The following is a 15,956-nucleotide window of genomic DNA, read 5'->3' on the forward strand; positions in this document are numbered from 1 at the left end:
GTTTAAGTAGCAGTTTTATTTTTCTTAGTGGTACATAGAGTAATAGAATAGTTTACAATTTATGAAGTATAGTATTTGCTGATAAATGGCCTGTGGAGAAGAGAAAAAGACCAATCCCCCCCGCCGCCCCCAGGACAGATGTGAGGAGTTCAAAGTACAAACACTCTCCTCAACTAGCTGAGCTAAGTCGATCATAACCGAGTATCTAAGTAACACAACCTTGGGTTACTTAGAGGAAGAGTCTCAGGTTTGGTGTCAGGCTGTCCAAGGTTTTGAAATCTGGCTCTGAGTCCTGGCTCACTATTTAGCAGCTGTATGACCTTGAACAAGTCCCTTGACACCTACATAAAAAGGGGATAATCACACCAACTGGCACAGTCGTAAAGAATCTACCTGCCATTGCAAGAGACAGGAGACCCGGGTTCAATCCCTGGGTTGGGAGGATCCCCTGGAGTAGAAAATGGCAACCCATTCCAGTATTCTTGCCTGGAAAATTCCATGGACAGAGGATCCTGTAGGCTATAGTCCTTGGGGCTGCAAAGAATCAGACATAGCTGAGCGTTTGAGCATGCACGTGCACACCAACATACTAGCAAATTGTGAGATTTGGGTAAGTCAGTACATATAAATGCCTTGCATGTAGTAAGTAGACAATAAAGGTTAGTTCCCAAGTATTTTTAAAATATATTTTACCCCACCTCTTTCTCAAAAAGTCTTGAGGTGATTTATAACCAAAATAAGCTAATAATAATACAAGTAGAAGGGCAAAGTAGGGTTGAGGAAAAAGGAGAAAGAATATATGCCATCACTAAGTGATGTTGCTATAACTGAGAGAAAATTCTGGCTTACTACCAACAGGGCAAAATGATAGTTCTCCATTTCAGAAATGTGGAAACACTATTTCCTTGGTGAAGAATGGGGGGAAAACTTTACCTTGGCCCTAAACATTAAAGTATTAATAGATTCTCATATAAATGTTTATTCTTATATCTGTACACTGTCTTTTCATTTACAAAATGGTTCCATAGCTACTTTCTCATTTGATGCTGTATTAACTCTATTTTTAATCTCCATTTTATGGATCCATCCACCCAAAGAAATATTTATCAAGTACCTACTATGTGCCAGACACATAAACAAGAGGAAAGGCCAACTAAGCATTCTATTAGTTAGCCAGCTGCTTAGCTAACCAGTTACTAACTGCAAATTCACAAACAACCAACCTAAAAACGTACTAATTCATCACCTATATGATCAGTCCCAAAGGGAGCAGGGGCTACAGGAGAATCTGGAGAATCCTAGTCAATACCATAAGGTGGCTTGTTCAGAGCCTAGGGTGGGTTTGGTTGAAGATGATTACTTGAAATGGCACCATACAGTAGTGAAAAGCAATTACAATTTTTTAGAAAATCCTAGGTTCGGGAGCATTTAATAATACCAACTTCAAGCCCCACCCCAGACCAACTGAGTCAGAATCTCTGAGAGTAGAGCCAAGGTTGAGAACCACTGCTCTGTGCCAATCATGGAAATCCTATTTCCTGCTCTCCTAGTCTCTTTCAGAGCTGGGAGTGGTCATGTGACCCAATGTTGGCCAGTGAGGCCCAAGGGAAAGACTGGAGGGGAGATAGGGTGTGGGGAATTTTTTGCTTTGTTGATAAAAAAAGGAAGACAGTCTTCTTTTCGCCTGTGGATGAGATCCTTGGAGTTCTCACGCTCTAGAGACCTTGAGGCAAAAAGGATGAAGGCCAATGTGCTAAGGATATCAGAGCAAAAAGAAAGAGCCTGGGTTCCCGATGCCATCACTGAGCAGGGAAACCTGCTCTTGTAATGTGAGAAAAAATAAACTCTATTTCTTTACATCATTGTTAGTCTGACTCTCTATTACTTACAGTCTTACTCCTGAGATATATGCAAAGGTCCCAGCTCAGTGCTGAGTGAGTCCTTGGGTGTTCCATAATGAAAGATACACATTTTAGTGTCTTTATCTGTTGTTGTGTATATGCACATACCTTCTCATTCCAATCCAGGAAACAAAATCCCTCCACACTTCTTCCCAGCCACTCCTTCTTCTGTGTGTGCTATGATCTAAGGCCTGGGATCCTTAGTAAGAGAAAAAAGAATGGGTGAGGCAGCAGGGAATTTACCTGTCCCCTGTGGCTTTCTTGTTACCCAGTAGCCCCAACTTTTGGTTCCAGATTCCCGAGCCAACATCCCACTGGGATTATCAAACTCAGGACAACTGTGGGGGCAGGAGCTTGAGCTCACTCTGGAAGTTGGAGGATGGAACAAGGAGACTGGGTAGTGGGTGGCAGCTGCTGCTGCAGGTGCTTCCCCTCTTACCACAGGCACGGGCCTGCACACCTGACCTCTCACCCTGGCCTCCCAGGCCTTCTCCCACAAAGAGAATAAGGAAACTTCCAGTTAGAAGGAACTGGGGACTGGACTGGCTGGATTCTGGACCTGGGTGAGATAGGCTGCTCTGAGCCGCCTCAGGACTGAGGACAGAGGCAGTGGTTCACCAATAATACAGGCAGATTCCTCCTAAAACTCTCACTGGAGGAACTACAGAGAAAAAGAATGAATCATCAGATCTGAGTTTTGCAACCTGGATCTCCTGTTCCAGAGTCCTTAACAGTAGGTGGATTCACTGCAGAAAACCAACAAATTTCTTCCCCCTTACACTACATGCTCCTGAACTGCCACTTCTTTCCATTTCCCCTGGTAAGACTTCCCTGAAACACACATTTATTTTACAGTCTGTCTGAGGAAAGTATATCTGTGCTATGGTTGTGTTAGATTTTTTTTAAAAATCTAACTCAGAGAAATTATTTAATTTTTCCACCCCTCTGCCCCTTCTTTCCTTCTCTTTCTCCCTTCCATCCTTCCTAAGCACAGATTATCCAAAACCAGCTTTTAATTTGGGTCCTCAAGGATTTTTCTGAACAAGGGACTGAAACAAATCAGAATTCAAGAATAAGAGAGTATTTAGGCTATCAGACAGCCCTTGAAATTTGAAGTTTAAAAAACCTGAACTCATGTCCTCAACAGGCTGTTGACAGAGGGACCTGGAGCGTGATCTCCTTTAAGCCTCTGTTTCCTCATCTGTAAAATGAATTGAATAATAACTGCCACCTCATAGAGTAGTAGAAAGGATGAAGTGATTTCACACAGATAAAAGTGCTCACGAGCTTTTTTCACCCCTCTTGCTGCACTCGGTCCATTTTCTTGGGTCTAAGCAGTCAGAGGCACGCTGGGGCTGTTAACCGGTCAGACCTCCATAGTAAGAGTTTCCATTCCCTCAGTCGAGGCTGGGTGGATGGAGCTGTCCAAGGAGCCCTGCGCTCAGGAGCCATGCCAACACTGGCACTGAACAGGGCACAGACCCCGACCTGTGCGTTCCTGGGAGGCAGCGCCCCAGACCGTAGCTCCGCTAGAAATCAACAAACCCTCGAAGGGAAGGGCAGGAAGGCGTCCAGAGGCCCGACCCCCACGTCCCTGCATTTTCTGAAGTTTCCCCTTTGAACACGTTCCTTTATTTATTGGGCCTCATTTAACCTCAGCCATGTCCTCCTGGGATCATTTATTTGGTAACTGTCACTCAGCCTGCTCTGGTATTAACCTCATAATCCTATTGATTTCCTCCAAGCTAGTTGGGGGCTTTCTCGACTTCTTCCCGGGGCCGGTAGGGGCTGATTCCCAGTTCTGGTCATTACCGAGGAAGAGGCCCCAGACGGGAAAGGGCCTGCCTAGAGGATCATCTAGGGGTTCCTGGTTCCCACCTTGGCCCCTTCCAGGCTCTGAAAGACAGACTGGTGAGGCCATGAATGCCCAAGTGTGAGGTAAAAGCGGCTGAGCACCCACCAACCCCGCCAGGAGTTCCCTGACTGGCTACTGAGGCCGTCTTTCAGGTCCAAAGGCCAGCGCCTCACCAATCGCAGCTTCGCTTGGCCAGGAGCCCCGCCCCCGTCCGCCATCTTGGACTCCGGAGGGGTAAGGGGCCCAATCACTGCGGTGGAAGCGGGGAGGTGGGGCCGAGTCTGCAGCTCGCGCCCACGTGGCCGTGGGCCTGCGCCTTCCCTCCACCTGCGGCTGGAGCCTGGCCCCTGTCGAGCTGCAGCTGCAGCTCCCAGACACCACCCCTGCCCGTCGCCAGGGGATTAGTGTCCGTCTGTCGTTTGGGATCGCCTCGGTGGGGGTTGTCCCAGCCCAGACCAGGGCCTCCCTTTTGCCCTTCCCACAACCACTCTCTCAAGGGCCCAACCTGGGCGGAAGGGATTGTGTTGGGGATCCAACAGCCTGGGGTGCTGATCTCTCCCAGAGCGGAGGTGTGGGGTGACGGGAGTCCCCCCTCCCCACCAAGCCTGAGCCACATGTGCTGGGAAGTTCATTTCCCCTTGTTTTGCAGAACGGGCTCAGGGATTGACCCCAGGAGTGACCCCAGTGTCAGGAGGCATTAATGATCTCCATACGGGCAATAAACAGGCAGACCGGCTGGTTTGGTGTGGAGGTGCCCTGGAATGGGGCCGCCTTATTAGCCTCACATTCGCTCAAGGGTAGAGGCTTAATTAGCAAGGGCTTCCTCCCCCAAACATCCTTGAGCTCCTTGGGTACATGGTTGGAGACACTGGAGCCTTCTGGCTGGTTCCTCTGCTCCTTGTAGGCCTCCTCAAGAGGCAACCTCTTCAGGGGTCAGCTTAGCCATTTGGCCACTTCCAAGAGGAATTCTTGCTTGCTTCTGATAAAGCCTCTCTTCTTTTTAAAAAGCCTCCAAAGGCCAAATCCACACGTTCTGAGTCACCTCACTTTTTTGTCTATAAGAACCCAGGAACAAGAAGACTTTCCTCTTCTTTAACTTAACTCTCCCTAAACCCTATTTTCCCAAGAGCAAGGGGACTAAGTAGGTGGTTATCAGCCTTTTGCCGGGGGCAGTCTTTAGCAACTGCCCAGACTATGAAAAACACAATCTGATTTGTCATATTTCCCTCCAAATGTATTTCCATCAGGTTGGTCACTTGTTCTAGGTGCATGACTCCCACCCACTCTAGTGGGAGAGACAGACTTGTAAACAAATGCCCAGTAATAAATGGGGCTCAGGGCTGTGATCTATTTCCATGTTAAATGCGAAGAGAGTACAAAAGAGGGGATAACTAACTCACATCCTTCCACAAGTTTCCATGAGGAGATGACATCTGAGTCCATCTTTGAAAGATGAATATGTGTAGGATCCTGAGAGATAGAGGATGTGAAAAGGAAGTCCCAGGAGAGCGGAAGGGCAAGTATTGGGTTGGCCAAAAAGTTTGTTTGTGTTTTTCCTAACCATCTTATGAAAACCCCTAACAAACGTTTTGGCCAAAGCAATATAAAGGTTCAGGGGCTTTCCTGATGGCTCAGTCGGTAAAGAATCCACCTGCAGTGCAGGAGACATAGGAGACGCTGCTTCAGTCCCAGGATTGGGAAGATCCCCTGGTGAAGGAAATGGCAACCCACTCCAGTATTCTTGCCTGGGAAATCCCTGGCGGGCCACAGTCCATGGGGTCTCAAAGAGTCAGACACAATGGAGTGATTAAGCACGCACAATACAAAGGTACAGAGGGCATGTTTGAGGAGCAGCGTAACTGCAGTGGTAGAAAATGAAGCTTTGTAGAAAGGTACAGTCTGGGAACGGCCTTGTAAACCCTGTTAATTACTCTATCTAGGTAACAATTGCAGGACATTGAGCTCCTCAGAGACAGCGCAAATGAGAGCTCAACAGGTACTGAGTGACTCAGCCTCGCTGAGGAAAAATAATTAAACATGAGCAAGGAGAGCCTAAGAAACTGAGAGGCAAATTGTCATCATATGCATTCTTTGTGCAGACTTGCCAAATTGCACAAGAAGGGAAGTCCCTTGCAGTCCAGTGGTTAAGGACCATTCGTTTTCCAATGCAAGGTTTGATCCCTGGTTGGGGAGCTATGATCCCACATGACTCATGGCCAAAAAAATCAAAAGATAAAACAGAACTAATGTTGTAACAAATTCAATAAAGACATTAAAAATGGTTCACAGAAAAAAAAAATCTTAAAAAAAAAGAAGAAAAGCACAAGAAGAAACACCCAGATGCTTTAGTCAGTTTCTTGGAGTTTTCAATAGACCATGTCTATAAGGAGAAAGAAAAATTTGAAGACGTGGCAAAGGCAGACAAGGGCCATTGTGAAAGAGACATGAAAACCTGTGTCTCTCTTAAAGGGGAAACAAACAGAAAAAAAAGGTCAAGGGTACCCAAGAGGCTTCCTTCAGCCTTTTTCTTATTTTATTCTGAGTTTGACCCCAAATTCAAAGGAGAGCATCTGGGCCTATCCATTGGTGATGTTGCAGAGAACCTGGGAGAGATGAGGAATAACTGCAGCAGATGACAAGCAAGCAGCCTTATAAAAAGAAGGCTGAAGGGAAAATATGGACAGGATATTAGTGTCTACTGAGCCAAAGGAAGCTGACATAGCAAAAAAGAGAGTCATCAAGGCTGAAAAAAAAAAAAACAAACAAGAAAAAGAAGATTAAAAGGGGGAGGAGGAGAAAGAGGAAGAAGATGATGATGAATAAATTGGTTCTATTGAAGTTTTTTTTTTTTCTTGCCGTTAAAGCATTTATGGAGAAGGAAATGGTATCCCATTCCAGTATTCTTGCCTGGAGAATCCCATGGACAGAGGAACCTGGCAGGCTACAGTCCATGGGGTCGCAAAGAGTCGGACACAGCTGAGTGACAAAGCAGCATAAAGCAGTTAACTCCCTCATACACAACTCCTTTTTAAGAAACAACTGAAATGTAAGGCTGTGTAAGATTTGTTTTTACACTGTACCGTGTCTTTTTTTTCCCTATTAGTTACACTACCAAATGTGTCTTTAGCTAGCTCTGTCCTGGTGGTATTTTCAATGGCTGCTAACCTGATACAGTGTGAGGGTTATAAATTGGCATGGAAATTTAAAGTAGGTTCTTTTTGGGCTTCCCTGGTGGTCCAGTGGCTAAGACTGCACCTCCCACTGCAGGGAGCACAGTTTCAACCCCTGGTCAAGGAACTAAGATTCCACATGTCTTATGGCCAATAATAAATAAGGAAAAAATAAAAAGTACTAAGAAATAAAATAGGCTCTTGTTGGTGCACCACACAAATTAATTATATATGAGGATGGAAGTCTTTTCATCTTCAGTTGTTTTTGATAAAGTTTATATTAATACAAAATAATTGTTGTTCTGCTACTGAATACCACTCTATAACTGCAAAAACAAAATATTGCAGCAATTTTGTTGACCATCAATTCCTCTAAGTAAATACAATTTAAAAAATCAGTATTGTTGTCCTTTTCCTAGGTTTGAAACTTTTCTTATTGAGAGGAAGCTTGTCTTTTGCCTTCACCCATTTTGGATCACATAAATTATTACCGTGTTTATCTTTTCGATACAGTTAGCTGATAAAAAGCTATTGTCAAAAAAAAAAAAAAAAGCTATTGTCTACACACCTTGTATATGATGAAGGTAATAAAAGTTGAATTGGACCAGAAAAACCCCACAACTCCCTCCCCCAAACCCAAACCAAAACCCAAGCAAAAACAACAGCAAAAAACTTTATTGAAGGGCAATGGGTAGACATGAAGGGTTTTTAGCAGGAAACAGAACTGGACTGATCAGATTTGTGTTTTTGAAGGTGATTGCTGGTAAGGTGGGTAGATTTAGGGGTGAGGAATGGTAACAAGGATACCAGTTATGAAGGCAGGGAAATTATTCAAAAGATGTCTAGAAGATGTGGTATAGGAAAGAGGCTAGAGTTTAGGATGTCTCTGGGTAGGAATACGATAGACATTTGTGATTTTGTATCCAAACAGTTGACTCTCCTTTTTCAGGTTCAGAACCCCAGTTTCATTGTAGAGGAAAGAATCATTGTCATTAGGTAGAGTGGGATGAGAACAGTTTCAGTGAAGGAGTTCTGCCCATCCCCAGCCAAGACATTAGATACCCTCTTCCTAGAATTCTAATCTTGAGCATCAAGGCAGAGAAAACAGAGGCAAAGGAACTGAATCATCCTCTTTGGGCCTCAGCTTCCTTACCGGTACAGTTCATTTAAGATTCAACAAACGGACTTCCCTGGTAGTCCAGTGGTTAATGCTCTGCCCTTCCACTGTATAGAGCGTGAGTTTGATCCCTGGTCTAGGAACTAAGATCCCATATGCTGTGTGGCATGGCCCAAAATGATAATAATAATAATAATAATAAAATTCAACAAATACTACCTGGTGGGTAACATTCTTCTTTTATTTTATTGAAGTACAGTTGTCTTACAATGTTGTGTTTATTTCTACTGTATAGCAAAATGATTCAGTTACATGGTGTGTATGCATGCATGTGTGCTCGATTGCTCAGTCCTGTCTGGCTCTTTACAACCCAATGAACTGTAGCCTGCCAGGCTCCTCTGTTCAGGGGATTTTCCAGGCAAGAATACTGGAGTGGGTTGCCATTTCCTTCTCCAGGGGATCTTCCCAGACCAGGGATCTCCTGTAAATTCTTTACCACTGAGCCACAGGGCAGTTTTTAATCCTTCCTGACCCAGAGATTGAACTCGCGTCTCTTGCACCTCCTGCATTGCAGGTGGGTTCTTTACCAGTGAGTCACTGGGGAAGCCTGTGTGTGTGTGTGTGTGTGTGTCTGTGTGTATTTTTCATAGTCTTTTCCATTATGGTTTCTCACAAGATATTCAATATAGTTCCTTGTGATATGCAGTAGGACCTTGTTCTTTATCCATTCTATATGAAATACTGATAGCTCCCAATCCATCCCTCCCCACCCCGCTTTGCCCTTGGCAGCATGGTAGGTAGCGTTCTTATTCTCCATTCTCCAGTCTTTGTGCCCTGAGGGAGCCATTCACCTGCACCCACTGCTCAGCTCCCTGTAGCTGCTCCAACTTTCGTCACTTCTGAGCCTAGATTTTGAGCCTTTCCTTCGAGCTGATGAGTCGCTTCACCCTTCCAATAAATCCCCTCTCTCTGCTTAAGCCAGCCAGGTTCATTTCAACAACTCCAAAAGCAGAACCCTATCTGGTTGTGATGACATTGAGACTGAAGAGGCAGTGGGTGGGGGCAGAGATGAGTTTAGTTTTAGTTGTGCCAGGACTGTAGTTGGAAGGACGGGGGGTTGAAGACTCAGAACCCATCAGTGCATGGTGGGGATTCACACTGTAGCTGAGAAGACCACTCAAGGAGAATTCTTTCAAAGCAAAAAGAAAGAAAAGGAAAGAAGGAGACCAAGAAGAGAATCTGGAGGGTGTGGAAAAGAAGATAGGAAACTAGCTGGGACTTGAACACAGCCAAAACCCTGCTTGGGACTTGAACCCACGTGGCTGGGACTCAAACCCAGCCAAAACCCACAGTACCTGCTTTCAGGACCTAATGAAGCTTGGGTTCTTGATGTCTCATTGCAGAAAGAATTCAGCGAGAGACAAAGTGATAGGTAAGATGTGGATTTATTCAGATACAGTGAGAACCACACTCCACAGACACAGTGTGGACCATCGCAGAGAACGAGTGTGGCCCAAAATTTGGTTCGGTTAGTAGGCTGGGTAATTTCATATGCTAATGAGTGAGAGGATTATTCCAACTATTTTGGGGAAGGGGCGGAGATTTCCAGGATTTGGGCCACCGCCCACTCCTTGGTCCTTTAACAGTGCCTTGGAACTGGCATGGCGTCTCTGGGTGTGTCATTTCACTTGCTGATTGAGGATCAAGGCCTGGTCTTGTCTGCCAACTTGGTCCCGTTTGATTCTAATTGGTTTATGTTGTGTCTTTGGGCCATATCAGTCTTTCCAAAGTTGTGCCCTGCCCCTTTCTCTCCTATTACAAAATCGGTTAAAGGGTTGGCCAAGAAGGAGTGCAGTCCTGGCAGAAAAAGAACTTTTTTGGAGCAAGGAAGAGGTCAGTATAGTGTAAAATACTGACAAGAGTGTCACAGAGGAGAATAAATGACTGAGGATGTTAGAAAGAGCAGATGGAGTGTAGGGGAGAGAAGAGTCGACCTCCCTCCTGACTGTTGGAGGCTCAGATGAGCTGGCTGCGGTGAATTGGGGTGGGGGGGGCCCATCAAATGAGAAGCTGGTATTCTGATTTCCTGGGGGCTTCTGGAAAGAGCAATTCAATGCGTGCCTCCTGTATCATCCTTCCCTCTTGTGGACATTGACAAAAATTTGCCAGTAAGTCCCTACACCCCACTGGACCCCTTTCCTACCCGGAGGGCCTGTCCTGGGGAACTCTTTCTCAGACTCACCGAGGAGCCTAGGGCTCAGCTGAGAAGCTGGAGACAGCCTGCTGTGGTCCTGGATCCCTGCGGCGGCCTCTCCTTCACAGCCCGCCCTCCCACCTCACTGTGGCTACCATCCCAGTTCAGCCAGCTGACAGTAAAGCCTCCAAGACTAACTCTGAATCCCCACCCCACCCCGCTCCTCAGACCCCAAAGTCCCCTGAACACAGCTCTCTCACGATGGCCCGCACGCTGCCTCCCTGCATCTTGTTCACTCTGCACCCCTTCCCTCCTCCACTTCCTGCCTATGTGCACGCTTGACAGTTTCCATGCCTGAGCCGGCAATAGCCCTGAGGAGTAGAAACAGAGGAAGTGGGATCATCATGCCCTTTTTATAAATAAGGAAACTGAGGCTCAGGAAAGTAAAGAGATCTTCCCAAAGTCACACAAACAGGAAGTGGCCTGTGCAGACTTCTGGAGTCCGATGGCTTCTAGAAGCCAGACCCTGGAAGCCAGGCCTAGTGCCGTTGTCGCCTCTCTGCCAGCACGGGACAGGCTGTTGGCTTCTGCAATTTGGCCAGAGGTGCTCTGGGGGCATCCTGGGTGCAGCGGTCAAGAGTTTGGAGCCTTGGGTATTACCTTGGGTAACTTAGCCTCGCTGGGCCTCAGTTTCCTCATCTGTAAAATGAGCAAATAAAAAAGAAAGAAAGTAAAAACGTTAGTCTCTCACTTGTGTCTCTTTGCAGCCCCATGGACTGTAGCCCGCCAGGGTCCTCTGTCCCTGGAATTTTCCAGGCAAGAATACTAGAGTGGGTTGCCATTCCCTTCTCCAGGGGATCTTCTCAACCCAGAGATCAAACCTGGGTCTCCTGCATTGCAGGTGGATTCTTTACTGTCTGAACCACCAAGGAAGCCATAAAATGAGCAAAATAATACCCATTTATGTCATCAGATCATTAAATATTGGGAAAGCATTTAGAACACTACATAGTAAATAGATTTACTTGAAAGAAAATCAGTGAACCCAGTGATTTAGGCAGGATAGCACTTGACTGAAAAAGACTAGATCCAATCACTCATGGTCCCTTGCTGCTGCTTTAGAGTCAAATATCTGCCTTATAGGAAATCTGCCAGTCACAGCAGGCTGCAGAGGGAACAGAAGAGTTAACCACTGTCAACAGTCTACCATATTCCCTTCACTTCTTTCTTAGAATTATTTTTTAATGTATTAAATTTTAATGAAATAGACCTAGAAAAGTCAGTCATCAGCTTTTCAGATGAGGGTCATTTTGATGAACCATTGAGTGCCTTTTGTTCCTATATACAAGCATTGGTGTCTGGGTTTTTTTTTTTTTTTTTAATGTTTTCAGGGTTTTATCCCCTTTCCAATTAATATTTAGTTCATTACTTGTGCTCTTGGCTACTTGTAACAGCAAAGAGTCGGAACAACAGAAATGTTACTTAATCATGACCAGTTACCAAATTGTATGAGTGGTGTGATCCAAGTTTTAGAAAAAATTTGTTACATCTCAGCAGGAGTACATGGGAAGGTGTGACCAGTAGTTGCCCCAGGGAAGGTAGGGTTGTGGGTATTCTACTTTGTTCTTTTGTGGGTTATGTTTTCCTTTGACTCATCTGTAAATTTTTCTATAATGAGAAAAATTATATTTTTATTACAAATATTTTTATTTGTATTTTTATTTGCTATTTTTTGCTTTATTTTCTATATTTTATTTGCTATTTTTATTACAAAAATAGAAATAAGAACAATAATGATAAACAGTAGCTAGCTTTAAACACTTATCATATGCCCATGTATTAAATCCTTGACACTGGCTTCCCAGGTGGCGCTAGTGGTAAAGAATTTGCTGCCAATACAGGAAACGCAAGAGACGAGGATTCGATCCTTGGGTTGGAAAGATTCCCTGGAGGAGGAAATGGCTATCTGCTCCAGTATTCTTGCCTGAAAAATTCCATGGACAGAGGAGCCTGGCGGGCTACAGTCCATGGGGTCGCAAAGAGTCAGACAAGACTGAGCTACCAAGCATGCACGCACACACCTCCATTAGCTCATTACATTAAGTAAATGTAAACTATGAATTCCCTAAGTGGGTACATCAACATAATGTAGACACTGTTATCCACTTTTTAAAATAAACTTTTATTTCAGAATAGATTTATAGAAGAGTTGCAATAGGAGTTCCCCGGTGGCCTAGTGGCTAGGATTCCAGGCTTTCACTGCTGTGACCCGGCTTCAATCCCTGGTCAGGAACCTGAGATCCTGCAAGTCACCCAGCAAGGTCAGAAAAACAAAGTTGCAAAGATGGACATCCCAGATAGCTCACCTCCAGTCTCCCCTACTGTTAACATCTTACGCCACATGAATATGGTATATCTGTCCCAACTAGTGAGTGAATAGTATACATTGTTAACCAAATAAAGACTACCCTACTTGATTCAGATTTCCTTAGTTTTTGCTTCCTGTCCTTTTTCTGCTCCGGGATCCCATCCGGCATATCACCTCACATTTAGTCATCATCTCTCCTGAGGCTCCTCTTGGCTGAGACAGTCCAGCTTTCCCAGTGCTTGACAGCCTGGCAGGTTTAAAGACTGTGCGTGCTGAGTCGCTTCAGTCGTGTCTGACTCTTGCGACCCCATGGACTGTGGCCCTCCAGGCTCCTCTGTCCGTGGGATTCTCCAGGCAAGAGTACTGGAGTGGGTTGCCATGCCCTCCTCCAAGGGACCTTCCCAATCCAGGGATCAAACCTGCATCTCTTAACATCTCCTGCATTGGCAGGCAGGGTTCTTTAAAACTCATGCCACCGCTGGTCAGTCATGTGGATTCTGCCCCTTGATTGGGGTTTGTCTCATGTGTTTCTCGTGATTAGACTAGGGTTGTGGGTTTAAGTGAGGAGACCCTTAGAGGTGAAGCGCCCTTCTCATCACACCCTATCAGAGGGACGTGTTACCCAGATGATTTATCACTAATGATACTGACCTTGATCACTTGGGTGAGGTAGTGTTTGTCAGGTTTCAACTGTGACATTCTCTGCTTTTGTCGGGAAGAAGGCAGGCACTGGCTCAGCCCACATTTTAGGAGTGGGGCGTTCTGCTCCCCTCTTGGAGGGAGGGGCATTACATCCCGTTATTTGAAATTCTTCACAGTAGATTTCTCCATTCTCCTCAATTTATTTATTTATTCAATCTCTTAGTTATATCAGTATAACCTCTCCGACATTCATGTGGTACTTTGGGTTATGATCCAACACTCTGTTATTTATTTTGTCACTCACCTTGTTGCATTTTGGCCATTGGGAGCTCTTTCAGCTGGCTCCTGGGTCCCTTTGACATCCGACCATTATCATCCACCTTCCATGAATGAAAAAAATAAAATGGGGAGAAGATGACTCACAGCAGAAGAGTCACACTGCTGGTGAATAAGGGTCTGTTTCTAACTTCTGGGCAGCCAGTATGATCATTAGACACTACTGTCTCCTCTAAACACACACACCCGTTTTAAGAAATTTTGGAGTTTGGATAGATTTTGCCCTGCTTACAAAACTTTTCTAATTTTTCTTAATCAGTAATCTTGGCTATGGTATCTTTTCATGCCTCTGTGTGTGTGTGTGTGTGTGTGTGTGTGTGTGTGAACATCTAGTTTTTCCCACAAATCCTTGTGGTTATATACTAATTTTGCTTTGATAAATAAGTACTTTATTGTTGGACACGGCAGTTATTTCAAATGTTTGCTAATATATACAACATAGAGAAGAAATAATTATCTATAAAAATTAGAAATTAATATGTAGATTTAACACTCTTTGAAAAGATGTACAGAAAAGCTTAAAGGCATCTAAAGATTGCAATACCACTTCACAAGCAACTAAAAATTCAAGGACTCAAAGCAGCAGCTGTGGATATATGTTCATCGTTTCCAAGGCCATGTGGTTGTTGAGTCTGCTTTGGGCCAGCTACCTGGAGCCCGTCTACCGGCTCCTCTCTGCCTGGTAACTTCCTACAGCACAAGTGGCTTGGGCACACTTCCGGTTTCCCGCAGGGCTCCTGCAAAGCCCCCACCCCCTGCCCCCGTCACCACTCCTGGTCTGAAAGCTGCAAGACAGCAGAGTCCATGGAGGAAAGACTGCCAGCCGCCCGCACCATGATGCCGGTCGCTCCCCATCCTTCCCACTGCTGCCCCAGCACAGCCCAGCGGGTGGCTTGCACCCTCCATCCTCTGCCCAGAGTTACCCTCCTCCCCCCTGCCACCACCTCGGTCACCACTGTCTGCAATACCTCCCACTACAAGACCCTGTGAGGGGGGCAAGGGCAGGAACCGATGCCCAGAGGAGGGACTGAGGAAACCGAGGCACAGAGGGTAAGGGAACCAGCCAGACGCAGAGTCAGGCAGCGCTAGAAGCCAAGCGTCTCCCTCAGAACCCAGGGCCCCTGCCTGCTCCCTGGCTGCAGGGGGATCTCTGCCCTGGACCCTCTTCTGTGATGGGAGATGCTGACCCAAGATCTTACCTGTCGCTTGCTGTGCTCGGCTTGACCACCTCCTCAGAGGCGGTGGTCTTCTTGCTTCTGCCAACACAAGAGGAAGCTGTGGAGCGCTGGGGGGCCCCCAGCCTCTCCCTCGGACTCCACCAGTCAAAGACAGGACCAAAGTCAGGAGGAAACACCCGTGCAGGACGGACACCCTGGGGTCCGCACGTGCAGCCCCCTAGACTGCACATGCAGTCTAGACCAACGTTTCTCAACCTCACACTGTTGACATTTGAGGCCAAATAATGCCTTGTAGTAGGGCGGCCCTGTTTTTGCGGCTCACTCAGCAGTGTCCTGTCCCTTCCAGGGGCCTTTTGCATCCCCTACTCCAGGTTATGCAAACCCCAAATATCCCCAAACACTGCCACTGTCCTTTGGGAGGGAGGTCAAAAATCACCCTCATGTAGAAACACTGGCCTAAACAGACAACCACTGGGTTCTGAGGATAGTGTCCGCCTTGATTACATTCTTTTCCAGAAATATATTCCTATTTATTCAGTATGTAACCAACTGTGACTTGATTTGTATACTTTTAAGATTGAAAGCAAAAGGAGAGGGCGGCAGAGGATGAGATGCTTAGATAGCATCACCGACTCAGTGGACATGAATTTGAGCAAACTCCAGCAGATAGTGGAGGAGAGGGAGGCCTGGTGTGCTGCAGTCCATGGGGTCACAAGGAGTCAGATACGACTTGGCTACTGAACAACAACAACAACAACAAAGCAAATTTTCATGTCAGCGATTCACAAATTTTTTATCAGAACGTGATGTCCTAATTTGGGGGTTTTAAAGTATGGTCTCTGTGGCCTGTTCTTAAAGAAAGGACAGCAATCATCTTATAGCTAAGACTTTAACTCAGTCCTTGACCCAAAGTTCCGGTGTCCTGGGGAAGAATTCAGCTGGCTCTGGGGAAGGGTGTAGCTGCTGACCCGAGGCGTTGGGGCATCTCTGGCCATGACACAGACCCTTCCTGAATGTTGTCTCTGCACCACACAGCCTCCTGGTGAGCAGGGGCTCTGCCCGTGAAAGCCGGATGGCAGCTTGCAGAGCAGGGGTGCTCATAGCCCTGGTACGTCTCCTGTGGCCTCTCCGCCCAACACACCCACCTTCCCACCACACACAGTGAGGGCAGGCCAGAGCAGCAGACACTGTCTCA

General features: G+C 46.0%; 1 long non-coding RNA gene and 1 pseudogene across 1 annotated transcript; one reads left to right on the plus strand and one right to left on the minus strand.

Annotated features, from left to right (window-relative positions):
- Positions 1-4,456: 4,456 nt before the first annotated feature.
- On the plus strand, positions 4,457-6,579 carry LOC122693193 (annotated as a pseudogene).
- Positions 6,580-8,850: 2,271 nt separating this feature from the next.
- On the minus strand, positions 8,851-15,070 carry LOC122693385. Its single transcript, XR_006340893.1, has 3 exons — positions 14,783-15,070; positions 13,552-13,627; positions 8,851-10,936 (listed from the first exon to the last, which is right to left on the minus strand). It is a non-coding gene; the product is annotated as an uncharacterized LOC122693385 (long non-coding RNA).
- Positions 15,071-15,956: the final 886 nt, after the last annotated feature.

The sequence above is a fragment of the Cervus elaphus genome, chromosome 5 (assembly GCF_910594005.1).
Source record: "Cervus elaphus chromosome 5, mCerEla1.1, whole genome shotgun sequence".
Taxonomy (NCBI): domain Eukaryota; kingdom Metazoa; phylum Chordata; class Mammalia; order Artiodactyla; family Cervidae; genus Cervus; species Cervus elaphus.